At 42.8% G+C, this 15,331-nt stretch overlaps 1 long non-coding RNA gene across 2 annotated transcripts in view; it reads right to left on the bottom strand.

Moving 5' to 3' along the window:
* LOC114018637 overlaps window positions 1–15,331 on the bottom strand; it is a 63,523-nt gene that overhangs the window by 24,634 nt on the left and 23,558 nt on the right. Inside the window, exon 3 of one of the 2 annotated variants that reach the window (XR_006284390.1) lies at window positions 498–618. The exons of the other annotated variant lie outside the window; for it this stretch is intronic. This is a non-coding gene — a long non-coding RNA (uncharacterized LOC114018637). The remainder of the gene's footprint in view (window positions 1–497; window positions 619–15,331) is intronic. 2 annotated transcript variants of the gene reach the window in all.

The following is a 15,331-nucleotide window of genomic DNA, read 5'->3' as shown; positions in this document are numbered from 1 at the left end:
CCATTGACAGGCCCTCCCCCCACCCCTTGTATCCTTCCTTTTTGCTCCATGTTTATTTTTGGATAGAGAAAAGTAATCAGAGCTGCATTCTTGATATATGAACTTGTTAGGATTAATATGCACAGAGAAGGACAAAGGAAAAGGATCATACCATGTCAGGTTTGGAGTTCTGCTGTAATGAACAATTTCCTAAAACTGTGGTTTGTGGACAACAATCACTTTTATCACAGGAGCATAAAGTAAGCCCTCATCAGTTAGTTGCTGGTTTATGCCCTGTAGGCTTACATCCCTTTTACTTTTTTTTAATCTTATCTGTCTTACCTATTTAAATAGATTATCTGTAGCTCTATCAAAAGCTTTCTATTACAGATAACGTATAATTAAGAGGGTACCTTATTTAAAAAAAATAGCCAACTTAAAATAACCGTTAGTACTAAAAATACAGTGTTGCAGAGTCACGGTGCATACCAGCACAGTTAATACCAGTGGTCACCAACCTGTCGATCGCGACTGACTGGTTGATCCTGGAGCCTCTGCCAGTCGATCATGATCTCCGGGCCTGCCTTGGCCCCACGCCGCCCCCGGAAGAAGCTGGCTGCTGGCACATCTCTGAGGCCCCTGGGGGAAGGGAGAGGGCGTGAGGCAGCTCCGTGTGCTGCCGCCACCCCCAGCACTGTCCTCGCAGCTCCCATTGGCCAGGAACCAGCCATTGGGAGCTGCAGGGGCGGTGCTTGCGGGCAGCCCAGCCCAGAGCCTTTACCCCCTCCCACACCCTAACCCCCTACCCCAGCCCGGTGAAAGTGAGTGAGGGTGGGGGAATAGAGTGAGAGGGGTGGGGCTTCAGGAAAGGGGTTGGGTAGATCCTGGGTTGATCTTAAATTCAAAGAGTGATCTTGTGCGTAAAAAGGTTGGAGACCACAGACTTATACTATTGGTACTGCAATAGTTTTGGACCCTTTCTCAAGATCAGTGGAATATTTTATAAGTGCTATTTTCATTTTCATACCCTTTTAGTCCAGGGGAGGAGGAATATTAGGCTACCACTCTCACAAGGCAGAGACAGCATGATGCAAAGCTTCTCCCCCACAGACCAAGGGATGAGAACATGACTGCTCTCGTATCCCAGGATCCCAATTACATCACATCATACCATTAAGTCTCTGTCCTCTGCCATCTTCATTATTTTGACTCTAATTAATAACATCTTTTTACATTACATTTTTAAAATGTATTTGAGTCTGAAGATCCTATAAAGCAATTGTCTAAGCCCCCCTCCCCCAACTAAACCATTCTTTCTCCATCTTGCATACGACTTCTCCTCACTTGAAAATTAAAAAACCCACAGTGTATCACAGGATAAAAACTATCCTACCCTCATTTAGTGAAATCACCTTCCAAAGGGCAGCCTGCTCTAGTCTCTCTTATCAATTATTTGCAGTACATTCACATTAATTCATCCTTCACTTATACAGGTATTTATCACAACTGTCTATTAGACATGAAATACTGATAAGCAGTAAAACGAAAAGCTACTTTCCCTGCTGCACAGGTGTAGATGCAGCAAAAATCACTGGGCAGAATCAGATCTTAGGTTCTAGGAACTGGGGTTTTCCTAAATTAACAGCAGGCTTAGAGATGCCAAGTTCAGACTTGTTGCATCATGAAACTAATTCATGCTCATTTAGTTTGTACTCTGGTTAGGGGAAAATAAGTGTCAAAGCAGTTTGACAGGTTTCAGAGTAACAGCCGTGTTAGTCTGTATTCGCAAAAAGAAAAGGAGTACTTGTGGCATCTTAGAGACTAACCAATTTATTTGAGCATAAGCTTTCGTGAGCTACAGCTCACTTCATTGGATGCATACTGTGGAAAATACAGAAGATGTTTTTATACACACAAACCATGAAAAAATGGGTGTTTATCACTACAAAAGGTTTTCTCTCCCCCCACCCATCTCTCCTGCTGGTAATAGCTTATCTAAAGTGATCACTCTCCTTACAATGTATATGATAATCAAGGTGGGCCATTTCCAGCACAAATCCAGGTTTTCTCCTCTCCCCCCGCTCCGCCCACAAACCCACTCTCCTGTTGGTAATAGCTTATCTAAAGTGATCACTCTCCTTACAATGTGTATGATAACCAAGGGGCCCACCCAAGGGGGGGGACACCTGGATTTGTGCTGGAAATGGCCCACCTTGATTATCGTACACATTGTAAGGAGAGTGATCACTTTAGATAAGCTATTACCAACAGGAGAGTGGGTTTGTTGGGGGGGGAAAACCTGGATTTGTGCTGGAAATGGCCCACCTTGATTATCATATACATTGTAAGGAGAGTGATCACTTTAGATAAGCTATTACCAGCAGGAGAGTAGGGTGGGGGGAGAGAAAACCTTTTGTAGTGATAAACACCCGTTTTTTCATGGTTTGTGTGTATAAAAACATCTTCTTATTTTCCACAGTATGCATCCGATGAAGTGAGCTGTAGCTCACGAAAGCTTATGCTCAAATAAATTGGTTAGTCTCTAAAGCAGTTTGAGATAATCTTACCAACAGGCAGAAAATTACCTCATTGTAGAAGATACACTGGAAAAGGTTTTGGGTAAGTTAAGATCAATACATTATCTTTCTTAATATGCATATTCAATTTTGCTATATGTACACTGTATACCATATACTCAGTGTATGTTACAGTGTGTGTATAATGTGGATGGGTACACTTCTGAAAAGCATCTGTGTGTCATAGGAGCCTAAGGGTTAAATTTTCAAAAATGACTTGGGTACTTAGGAGCCTCGGTCTTCAACAGGTTCATAAATTATGTAGGCGTTTTTGAAAATTTTATCCCATATGTTGAAATACAGGCCTGTTTTCTGTTATATAATTCATATAGACTGATAAAATCACATAAGTGTAGCACTGGAGGGGATCTCAATAGATCATCTAATCCAGTGCCCTGCACTGAAAGCAGGACTAAGTAACAACTCGACCAGTCCTGACAGGTGTTCGTTCAACCTGTTCTTAAAAGCCTCCCATGATGGAGAGTCCACAACTTCCCTAGGCAATTTGTTCTAGTGCTTAACTACCCTGACAGTTAGGAATTTTTTCCCAATGTTCAACCTTAAACCTCCCTTGCTGCAATTTAAGCCCATTGCTTCCTGGCCTATCCTCAGAAGTTGAGAACAATTTTTCACTCTCCTCCTTGTAACAACTTTTTATGTACTGTACTTTAAAACTGTTATCATCTCCCTGTTCAGTCTTCTCATCTCTAGACTAAACAACCCAATTTTTTCAGCCTTCCCTCATAGGTCATGTTTTCTAGACCTTTAATAATTTTTGTTGCTCTTCTCTGGACTTTCTCCAATTTGTCCACACCTTGCCTGAAATGTGGCACCCAGAACTGGACACAATACTCCAACTGAGGCCTTATCAGCATGGAGTGGAGTGGAAGAATTATTTTTTGTGTTCTAAGCAAGACACTCCTGCTAATACATCTCAGAATGATGTTTGGGTTTTTTTGCAACAGTGTTACACTGTTGACTCATATTTAGCTTGTGATCCACTACACCAGTGGGTCTCAACCAAGAGTATGCATACCCCTGGGGGTATGCAGTCGTCTTCTATTGGGTACATCAACTCATCTAGATATTTGCTTAGTTTTACAACAGGCTACATAAAAAGCACTAGCGTAGTCAGTACAAACTAAAATTTCATACAATGACTTCTTTATGCTGCTCTATATACTATACACTGAAATGTAGTACAATATTTATGTTCCAATTGATTTATAGTTGTATGGTAAAAATGAGAAAGTAAGCAATTTTTCAGTAATAGTTTGCTGTGACACTTCCGTATTTTTATGTCTGATTTCGTAAGTAAGTAGTTTTCCACATCCCTGAGCGACATAGTTATATTGACATAAGTTCGTAGTGTAGACCAGGGTTCAATCACTTCTGAAAATGGAACTTAGGCTACTGCATCACATAGGTGCTTTTCAGAATTGTATCCTATACTGATCCTTATAGACAGTACTTTCATAGACATGAATTCACTATATAGAATAGCTTAACAGTATACTATAACTTTTTCAGTAAGACCTTAATATTAGCATAAAGAAAAACAATAAATTATACTTTAATTGACTTATAATGCACAATTGTTATAGTTGCTTTGAACAGATCACAGGTACTGAGTATTCATGGGTTACAGTTGCAACCGAAACCAGAGATGACAAATGAGTTTAAGGCCAGTTTTCTTAAATTGGAGAGATTATGAGCCTGTCATAAGATATTAATGGAAGACTGGGGATTGCTTGCTGATGTCATTCAAATTAATAGCTAGTGGGTTACTGTAAAAGTGGAGTGCAGCTGTATGATGATCAGCCACAAAGAAACTCAGTTTTGTTTATCATCCATTTTCACTTTGCTTAGCTGAGGATTTCAGAATGCTATAGAAACCTTAAATTGTTTCTTGAGAGGATAACCTTGATTACTAAAACCATTGCTTCAGTGTAAATGGCAAGATCCAGGCCACAAATTGCTATAATTTGAACTGAGTTTTTTACTTTTTGAATATATCTGAGAATGAGAAATATTATATCCTTTGCCCCATACAGCACTTTGTGCCATTCTAGTGGTGCAAAGGGGCCATAAAGTCAACTAGTCAACTTAATTGGCTTCCTAGGAACTCTCCTGATGGAGATGGGGAATGATTGGGTGACAGAGAGCTAGGATAGGGGGATCTATGTCACCCCATTCATAGCCCCCAGAGCATGGGGATATTCCTTGAGCAGTGTAGTCTTTATGATCCCCAGCTATTACAACGCCTGTTGCAGCGGGCGCAACTTAAGTTTTGCTAGGGGATGAAATGACCCGTGGCTGACTCCAGGAGTGGGGGTATAGTTGGAGTAAAGCCAGTTTTGTACCTTCCCCCCAAGCCATGGGACCTAGATTTCTCTATACAACTTCTGATTAAATGTTTCACACATAAAAGGTGACACATCCCCTGGTGCGCCTATGGCAAGGGCAGCAAAGGGGAAAACTGGATTTTCTCATACTTAAACCGGTATACATGAGGAATATTCTCTAAGTCAATTCTCTATGCCAATGTATAACTGGAGTGAGAACAGAATCAGAAACAAAGGCTGTATTCTCTCAGAAGAGAGGTAGATGTCACGGTGGTAAAAGCCCCTGAGCCCCATCTACACTATAGCTTCCACCGTTGCTATCACTAGTAGAAAATTACAAGCCTTTATTTTTTAAGCATACACTAAGCTTAGTAAAACCAAGGCTGTCAGTGACTGTCAGTTGTGACAGAAGTTTCTGTGAAGTGGACACTTTTGTCCATTAGTACTGGGTTGAGAAGCAGACACTTATAGCAGTGGTGAATGTCTGTATTCCACCACCAATCAGTTACGTCACCTAACTAGCTATTTTACACTAGGTCAGGTAATAAAATCCCTTTTAATTGGGTCCCAGTTTAAACATCAGTTAAATTCAGTTTATTGTTGTGTGAAGTTTCAGATTAAAGGAAGTTGGACAGTTCAGTGATAAACAATTATGTAATTTGTTTAGTAATGGAAATTTAGTGACAGCACTTCTCTTTAGTAAAGCCCTGTGGCCAAACACAGAGGGAAACAATTGAAATAACTGTTTTTATTTCTACAGTTTTACTTTGTAAATAAGTGATCTGTTGCATATAGAATTTGATCAGCTCAAAAATACATTATATCCAGACAGGATTTACAATCGAACAGCATGTAAGCCTGGCCTTGTTGGTCATTGGCAAAACTCCCATTGACTTCAATGAGGCCAGGATTTTACCCTCAAAGTATATTTCCTGGAAAAAAGAAATATTAATTTATGATACAAAAATTCACATTTTCATCCTCTTTTCTAGGTACTAATATGGCCTTGATTGCCATTGCATTTGATCACTTTGATACCCTGGATTTTATGCTGGAACTGATCATTTTTACAGTGTTTCTGTATAAAAAAAAAATCTTATGAGAGAATGGTACTTTGGGAAAAAACGCTGACAATTACTCAAAGGATTAGTAGCTTGGGAATGTGGCTAGCGCTATTCCTGCAACATTTCCTGCGTACAGAATTCCTTAGCTTTGTAGAATTATCTGAGGCTTTCTGGAACTTGATGCCAATCTTACTATAATTAGTGAGTTAAGATTCTTTCATGTACATGATTAAAAGGCACCTTCCTTATAATTCTGAAACCAGCCCTGGAGGGAGTAGCATAGTTTCATTATGTTGCGAGGCATCACATTTGAAACACTTCGGCTCTCTGGACCAGCAAATCCCAGCAGGGTCAACTCAGCTTGTCCTTCTGAGGCAAATAAATTGAGTTCCATGGAATTAAACGTGTGGGCCTTCCAAGAGGGATGTTAAAAGCTGAGGTCCTTTCTGCTCTCCATGGACATGTTCAGTCTCATGGTACCTTTAATAAGAATAGGGATTTGCTCCATTGTTGTGGGCTCAACGCTCCTCTCCCCCACTGTTGTGCATGGGCTGTGCACCATTTGACAAACTGTCTGTCATGTTCCCCCCAACAAGTGACTGCATATTATTGACTTGTACTACTGCCAGAGCCACAGAAGGCTGAATGTGCCAGCAGTGGCTGGAGCCATTTCCCTTGCCATGGCACTTTTCAGGTATGCGGGGCTCATTCTCTCCCAGAATAGGTGCTAGCTAGGTGGTTCGGGAAAGTGGGGTGGGCCAGAGCCCTGGTCTTACCCAGAGATGGACTGTCCCTTTGGCATGTATGGGGCCTCTGGAGCGTTCTGGCTGGTTTATGCAGAAGAAGCCAAAATATAGCCCATAATTGTTCAAGTGCTTTGGGTTCCTTGGAATGAAAGTGACTGTATAAAATGTTGTTTACCTGACAATGCAGCATGCGTGGTTGTAAATGCAAGAGTACCACAGAAATCAGGGCTGTTCTCATTGCTTGTAATTAAATTAAGTGGTAATTATGCCCCAGAAATGGGCACCATCTAATATCTGATAAAGGGACAGATTCCTCTGGTAACGTATGAGCAAGGAAGCTAAGAGGTCCACGGACCTACCCTTAGAGTAGCTGTAGCAGTTACTGACAATTGAAAAACTGTGATTGCTTCTTTGGAAGAAAGGTAGCATTATCCTTTCAGTTAAGAATCCCGTACTTTTAGAACTGCCCCCAGAGAAGCTGTAGTTAGCATCTTCTGTACCTGAGAATGAAAATAACTTTTAAACAATTTTATAGTAACTGATACAAACTGTGAGGTTTATAGAGATATTGCACTTTGATTTATGAAAAGTCTTTCCCTACTCCATGCTCAGAATTAAGATTTTCAGGCATCCCACTTCATCTTCTAATCCAATAATCCGAAAATCTAGCAATTAAAGAATGTTTTGGCAAAGCAACCCGAAATTAATTCCTCTAATTATTCTGTGCAGTTTAAACACTCTTACTTCAAATGCATTGGTTTGCTTCATGTGAAATATGTACCACACTTGCATCTCCAAATATTGTATTAAGAGATTTTTGTAGATTTTGGGTGGCCTGTTTGTACAGTGCCAATCACAATGGGGCCCTGGTCTGTCGCGTGGTCTCCTAAGCACTATGGTAACAAGAACATAAGAATGGCCATACTGGGTCAGCCCAACGGTCCTTCTAGCCCAGTATCCTGTCCTTGGACTGTAGCCAGTGCCAGATGCTTCAGAGAGAATGAACAGAACAGGGCAATTTATTGAGAGATCCATCCCCTGTTGTCCAGTCTGACTGCTTCTGGCATCAGAGGTTTAGGGACATCCAGAGCATGGAGTTGTGTCCCTGCCCACCTTGGCTAGTAGACATTGATGGACCTATCTGCCATGAATTTAGTTAATTCTTTTTTGATCCCAGTTATACTTTTGGCCTTTACTACCGACCCTAGCAATGAGTTCTACAGGATTGCTGTGTGAAGAAGTATTTCCTGATGTTTTTTTAAACCTGTTGCCTATTAATTTCATTGGGTGACCCTTTGTGTTATATGAAGGAATAAATAACATTTACTTATTCACTTTCTCCACATCATTCATGATTTTATAGACCTTTGTCATATTCCCACTTTGTCTCTTTTCTATGCTGAACAGTGCCAGTCTTTTCATGCTCTCCTCATATGGAATCTATTCTATACCCCAATCATTTTTGTTGCCCTTCTATGCACTTCTTCCAATATATCTTTTTTGAGATGGGGTGATCAGAACTGCATGCAGTATTCAAGGTGTGGGTGTATTGTGGATTTCTATAGTGACGTTATGATATTTACTGTCTTATATCTATCCCTTTCCTAATGACTAATAACATTCTGTGAGCTTTTTTGACTGCTGCTGCACACTGAACAGATGTTTTCAGAGAACTATTCATAATGACTCTAAGATCTCTTTCTTGAGTGGTAACAGCTACTTTAGACCTTATCCTTTTGTATGTACAGTTGGGATTGTGTTTTCCAATGTGCATTAGGTTGCATTTATCAACACTGAATTTCATTGGCCATTTTCTTCCCCAGTCACCCAGTTTTGTGAGATCCCTTTGTAACTCAAAGTTAGCTTTGGACTTCCTATCTTCACAGTCAGCTTTGGACTTCCTATCTTCAGTAATTTTCTATTGTTTGCAAACATTGTCACCTCACTGTTTACCCCCTTTTCCAGATCATTTATGACTATGTTAAACAGTGCTGGTCCCAATACAGATCTTTGGGGGACTGTGTTATTTACCTTTCCACTGTGAAAACTGTCTTTCACCGCAGGGAAAGGCTCCAGCAGCAGGGAAAGACTCTGGCAGGAGGGAGATAGCAGAGAATGGTTCTAGCAGCTCCCCGTTCCTGGAGCCTTTCCCACTGCTTCCCCTGTCAGAGTCTTTCACTGACACATGTAGCTACCCACTGCAGCGTGGATGCAGCTTGCTTTTCACTGTGGTGTGTAGCTACACATATCCTATATACCACTGCCAGTAATTTGCAGTGTAGACATAGCATTCATATGAGATACAGGAAAATGTAGGTTAGGGACTGACTCCCTGGGGACGGCAGAAGAGCTGCTGCAGGGTGAAGGAGGAGCGAAGACTAATTCTTGGGATGTGTGGGCGAGCTTGTTTGTCGGTTTGATTTTTCTTTAGGCTTGCTTAAAGTTTACACTGTGGTCTGTTAGGGGTTGTGTTGGAGTGGGAGCCAGAGGCCTACTAGCTGAATGGGCACTAGCAAGGCTTTAGCCTCCTGTCCTTCGATCCTTGATCACTCTTGATCTTCCTTGAGCTCAGCCTTCCTTTATGTCGAGCTAACTCTGTAGTGTTGACCAGGCCTAAGTGACCAAGGAACTAGTGAACAGGGGACAGCAAACAGGGAGTTTGTATGAGGGAGAAGCAATAAAATCAGCATTGTTTGGAAAGGCAACATCACCAATGCCAACATGACTCCAGGCTTCTCCACCTGCATCCGTGTCCAGACAGAGAACCATGATCCCAGATCATTGTGTGGATTTGCAGAGACCGTGGCCCGATTTCCCCATCAGAGAAAGCCAGGCTAGGGAGACCATTCAGTGTGAGAGGTGTCTATTGGTAGAATCTCTCAGGAGGCAGGTGGGAGAGCTACAGGAGGAAGTGGCTTGGCTGAGACGTGTTCATGCATATGTGGAATTCATTGAAAATATGCATATGGACTGGAGGCCCCCAAGGTTGAGGAAACAATCCAGCTGGAGAGGACTGCAGTAGCACCACCAGTGGAAGACGAAACAGCTCCTTCACAGGGAGGAAGCTGACTGCTGGTCACTTATGGCAGTGCTCCACCCTTGCTCTCAACCCACCATACACAAAGATGATAAAATGATATGTTGCCCTGGCAATGAGGGATGAGAAATCTCCCTCAAAGGTGAAGGAAGAGAAGCCATGTACTCCCAAGGCTGGGAGGATCATGGCCACCACTCCCAAGAGGGAAACAGGCATCCATCTATCGGCCTGACCTGGCAACCTGGGGGGTGTGCTGCCTGCCAGAGGCCCGTATCCAAGACATTACAGAAGGATTGCCAAGGATCATCCAACCCTCTGACTACTATCCCATGGTGCTTTTCTATGTGGGCACTAATGATACTGCGAGGTATTTCACCAAGCAGATCAGAAGTGACAACAGAGCTCTGGGAATGAGGGTGAAAGTGTTGGGGGCCCAGGTGGTGGTCTCATCCATCCCACAGGAAGGGCCCAGGCAGAGGAGGACACATCCTGGAAGTGAATGCACAGCTGCGTGGTGTCGCCAGGAGGGCTGCTACTTCCTCGAGCCTGGGATGCTGTTCCCAGAAGAAGGATGACTGCTGAGCAGAGATGGGGTCCACCTATCAAGGAAGGAGAAGAGTATCTTCTGATACAGACTGGGTAACTATTGCTTTAAACTAGGTTTGATGGGTCAGGAGCCAAAAGCTCACATGTAAGTCCAAAACAGAGAAATCTGGGTGAAGGTTCAGAATCTGGGGAGAACATGGGCAATCACAGCAGGGACAATGGAGAGACAAGAAGGAATACAGAAGGGAAATCTAATGAACATCTTAGATGTCCATATACTGATGTAAGAAGTATGGGGAAAAAACAGGAGGAATTAGAAATACTACTAAATAATCACAATTATGGCATACTTGACATGGGATAAACCACATGACTGCAATATTGGTACAGAAGGGTCCAGCTTGTTCAGGAAGGACAAGCGGGGGGAAAAGGAAGAGGTGTAGCTTTGTATACTGAAGATGTATACACTTGCACTGAAGTAGAGATATACGTGGGAGGCAGACCTGTTGGAAGCCTTATGCCAGGACAAAAAAGGGTAAAAAATAAGGGTGATGTCATGGTCGGTGTCTACTATAGACCACCCAGCTAGGAAGAAGAGGTGGATGAGGCTAACAAAATCATCCAAAACACAGGACTTGATGGTGAGGGGGACTTCAGTCACCCAGACATCTGTTGGGAAAATAATACAGTCAGGCACCGATTATCCAACCAGTTCTTGGAACACACTGAAGACAACTTTTCATTACAAAAGGTGGAAAAAGTGAATAGGGGAGAGGCTATTCTAGATTTGATTCTGGCAAGCAGGGAGGAACAAATGGAAATCTGATCATTCTCCAGACTCTTCCTTCTCTGCATGAGACCTGAGACTTTCTTCCAGTCCTGATCCTCCCTCACGTTGAACGAATCCTGCTGCAAACACAACCTCTCCACAGCCCCTGCTCTAGTTGGGTAGTATGGTATAGAGCAGTGGTTCTCAGGCAGGGGTATATGTACCCCGGGAGTACATAGAGATCTTCCAAGGGGTACATCAACTCATCTAGATATTTGCCTAGTTTTACAACAAGCTACATAAAAAGCACTAGCAAAGTCAGTATAAACTAACATTTCATACAGAAAATGACTTGTTTATACTGTTCTATATACTATACACTGAAATGTAAGTAGAATATTTATATTCCAATTGATTTATTTTATAATTATATGGTAAAAATGAGAAAGTAAGCAATTCTTCAATAACAGTGTGCTGTGACACTTCTGTATTTTTATGTCTGATTATGTAAGCAAGTAGTTTGTAAGTGAGGTGTAACTTGGGGGTACACAAGACAAATCAGACTCCTGAAAGGGGTACAGTAGTCTGGAAAGGTTGAGAGCCACTGGTATAGAGCCCATTAGACAAGAGGAGGCTCAGTTCAGATCATGTTTTTCCTTGTATCCCATCTCATCCTCTAACTCTCAGTCTGCTTCTTAGTACCGACTGCTTTTACTCCAATGTCGCCTTCTCTGGTCTAATGGGAGGATCCTCAGTGCTACAAAAGCAAGGAAGGAGTGGAGCAAGCTTGGACAGAGGGAGGGAACTGCGGACTTTGACTGCTAGCATGAATAATGCCTGAAAGGGACTACAGTTCCTTACTTATGCCAATGGACATTGGCTGGTGGCCACATTTCAAGCATCAGATCAAAGCAAAATCACAGGACAAGCAAAATGGGGCTTCACACAAGGGCCCAATTCACTCATCTTCCCTCCCCCTCAAGCCAGAGCATGAGAAGGCTGAGCAGGCTGGTGAATGGTTGGGTTTGGAGCAGGGAATTGGAGGGGGGAGGGGACGTGACTCGAGAAGGGTCCAAGTTCCTTTGCAGGAATGGGGGAGATAGAGATTTGTTAGATCTGGGGAGAGGAACCAGAGAAAGGTCTACTCTGAGCTTTTCTTAAGGAACTCTATGGGAGTCTGGAGAATGACTGGGTTTTGCAGCAGAGGCTGGAAGGACAACCAGAGGAGGGCCAGAGACTCTTGTACAGGAGAAAACAAATGAGACGTATAATGGCTGAGGAGTATAGAATTGATTTTCATGTCTGTCACAGAGCAGGATGTGAAAACAACATTCCAGCTGCTTAAACGTAGTTCAAAAGAGCACAAAAAACACATTTCCAGCTAGCCCAGTTACTTTTTCAGAACTGTGAATTGAATTGCAGGTTAAAATTCATGAGGCACATGCCAGAGCCCATGCACTTTTACTATTACACACTGTTTATGTGACTCTGGCAAATGACTAGCTTGCTAGCAATACAAATTACAATATTCTCTTCCTGAGGTCTGTTGACCTTCAACCCAGTAAGCAGATAAAATATAAAAAGATACAGAAATAGAGAATAGCAGCTTTTATAAATGGAACCACTGTAATATCAAAACTGGGTTTGGTGGGGGGAAGTTTGATGAACGAAACAATTGTAAGAGACAAAGACATGTAGCTCTGACATTGTCCTGACAATCCAGGGGAATTGAATCCATCTGAGTGATTTTGAGTTCATTCCTCTAATCCCTTCATTTACCCTTTCATTCAGTGCACTGGGTACTCCTCCCTGGTGTGTGCTGCAGCTCCTTTGAGTCAGTCAATGCTGTTTTCTCTTGTCATTTGACTTTGCCTTGGGCCAGAATCCTGCTCTTTTAGTTTTTCTGGCTGTAGCATTCCATTAACAGGTTATCTCCAGCTTGTCTAAAGCCTGGGACATTATTATTAGGGAAGTCAAAACTCAGCACAACACCAGAGCAATGTCTGTAGTGGCTCTTCCTTCTTTTACTGAAGGTCTCATTTGCTCATTCCTAGTTCTTATGCCTTGGTTTCCTTATATGCAGGACCCTACCAAATTCACGACCATGAAAACCGTGTCGTGGGCCATGAAATCTAGTCTTTTGTGTGCTTTTACCCTATACTTTACAGATTTCATGGGGGGATACCAGTATTTCTCAAATTGGGGGTTCTGACGCAAAAGGGAGTTGCGGGGGGGTGGGGTGTCACAAGCTTATTTTAGGGGGGATTGCAGTATTGCCACCCTTACTTCTGTGCTGCCTTCAGAGCTGAGCAGCTGAGAGCAGCAGCTGCTGACTGAGGGCCCAGCTCTGCAGGCAACAGCACAGAAGTAAGGGTGGCAATACCATACCATGCCATCCTTACTTCTGCAATGCTGCTGCTGGCAGCTGGGATCCTGGCCAGCAGCTGCTGTTCTCCAGCTGCCCAGCTCTGAAGGCAGTGGTACCACCAGCAGCAGCTCAGAAGTAAGGTAGCAGTACCACAATCCCTGTACAATAACTTCCAAACCCCCCCCCCACTCCTTTTTGGGTCCAGACTCCTATAATTACAACACTGTGAAATTTCAGATGTAAATAGCTGAAATCATGAAATTTATGATTTTTTAAATCCTATGTCCATGAAATTGACCAAATCCTATGTCCATTGAAATGGACCATGAATTTGATAGGGCCCTACTTATATGTTCTTTGAACAATATTTCAATGCAGTAGCTAATGAGTTAATTCATTTTCAATATGCATTTGTGCAGAGGAGTTAAGATGAAGTCCATGTGTCTGCTGTGTTTCTCTTGGATAGATATGCTTGATACCGTTCAAATGCCCCACTTTATAACAAGATGGGGCTCTGCACCTGCAACTCCAATTCAGACTGGGTTATCAAACCAGTCTGAAGTGCTAGAGTGCTGGGGAGCTGCTAGAAAGATATTGCGAATAACTGGCCTTTATGCAGTTGTCCATCCCAGTGTGCGTGTGTGTGTGCGTGTGGAGGAGAAGCAAGATTAAATTCACCTCCCCAATCCAAGAACAAATTGACAAATTGAGATGAAGTCACTCTTTCAATTTATTATTTGAAATAATAGCTGTTGACCTTCTAAACCCCTGTCAGGGTGTAACCAGAATTTTTCAAAGGAAAGGGTCCAGGTTACCCGAGAAGTAGCAATTTCTGCATTGGCCGGATCTCACTTTAACATGCATTGCATTCTGAGAGGTGTATGAAGTTTCTCCCTTTGTGTTGCTGTGCAACACATGTATGTCCTCGCCAAGCCATCATCTCTCCTTCTGGATCAGGCCTGGAAGAGATGGAGGAGGCAGCATGAGGAGATGGTGGGCCAGGTCTCAGAGGTTCTGAGGGGCCGGAGCCCCAAAAGGAGCTGCTGTCCTCGCTTCAGGCTGTGCTGATCACTGACAGCTTCAATTGCCACTCCCTTCCCATCTCTAAGGACTGGTACTGTCTGAGAGAGCCTGGCCGGGGCTTCTCCCATCAGAGAGACCAGGACCGTGAATTTGTAGTAGTGTCTACAGCCAAGTGTGGGGGGGCTGCTCCCTTTGGTTCCCCCCTTTGTTGTGCCCCAGACCCCTGTTTTGGGGTTCCCAGATATTGGCTCCATATGAACTCAGAATTAGCGCTCACTACCTTGGTCTACTCCAATGTGCCACTTAACACTGACATAGTCAGAGCACGGGCCTATTTCTCTGGGGTACTGATCACTCTTTATGTCTGCTCGATTCACATGTCCCCACCTACGAGGGTCAGGTTTTCAGAGCCTGGAATGTTCTCTCTGTCAACAAGAGAATATTGCTTTTTATTAAATATAAAACTGAAGAATTTGGTAAGCAAGTCCTAGTGGGCACTTGGTGCCTCTTCAACCCACAACAATCAGAAGTTATTTCCTAGGCTGTGTAGACTGCCTGTTATAAACTGAATGTTGAAAAGCTGCTGCCACCCTACTCTCTGTCCCAGAACACAAGACACCAGTGTATATGACATCAGCTGGGAAAAAGATGACAAAGGAAATATTAGTTATCGATAGACTGTGACGAACGGTTCAAGTGCCTTGAAACTTTGTGATAGCAATTCTAACCCCGTGAGGAAGAAAGCCTGAATATATTTTCATAATTTGAACTGCTAATAAATGGGGAATTTTTGAAAGGCTTTAGACTAACAACCAAACAAGACAATTCAAAAGTATAAAAGCATCAACCAAGCCTTGAGATCCAATAGATGTTTAATT

Source organism: Chelonia mydas, chromosome 10 (assembly GCF_015237465.2).
Source record: "Chelonia mydas isolate rCheMyd1 chromosome 10, rCheMyd1.pri.v2, whole genome shotgun sequence".
Taxonomy (NCBI): domain Eukaryota; kingdom Metazoa; phylum Chordata; order Testudines; family Cheloniidae; genus Chelonia; species Chelonia mydas.
Note: the sequence above shows the minus strand (reverse complement) of the source record. Positions and strands in the feature narration are given on the sequence as shown.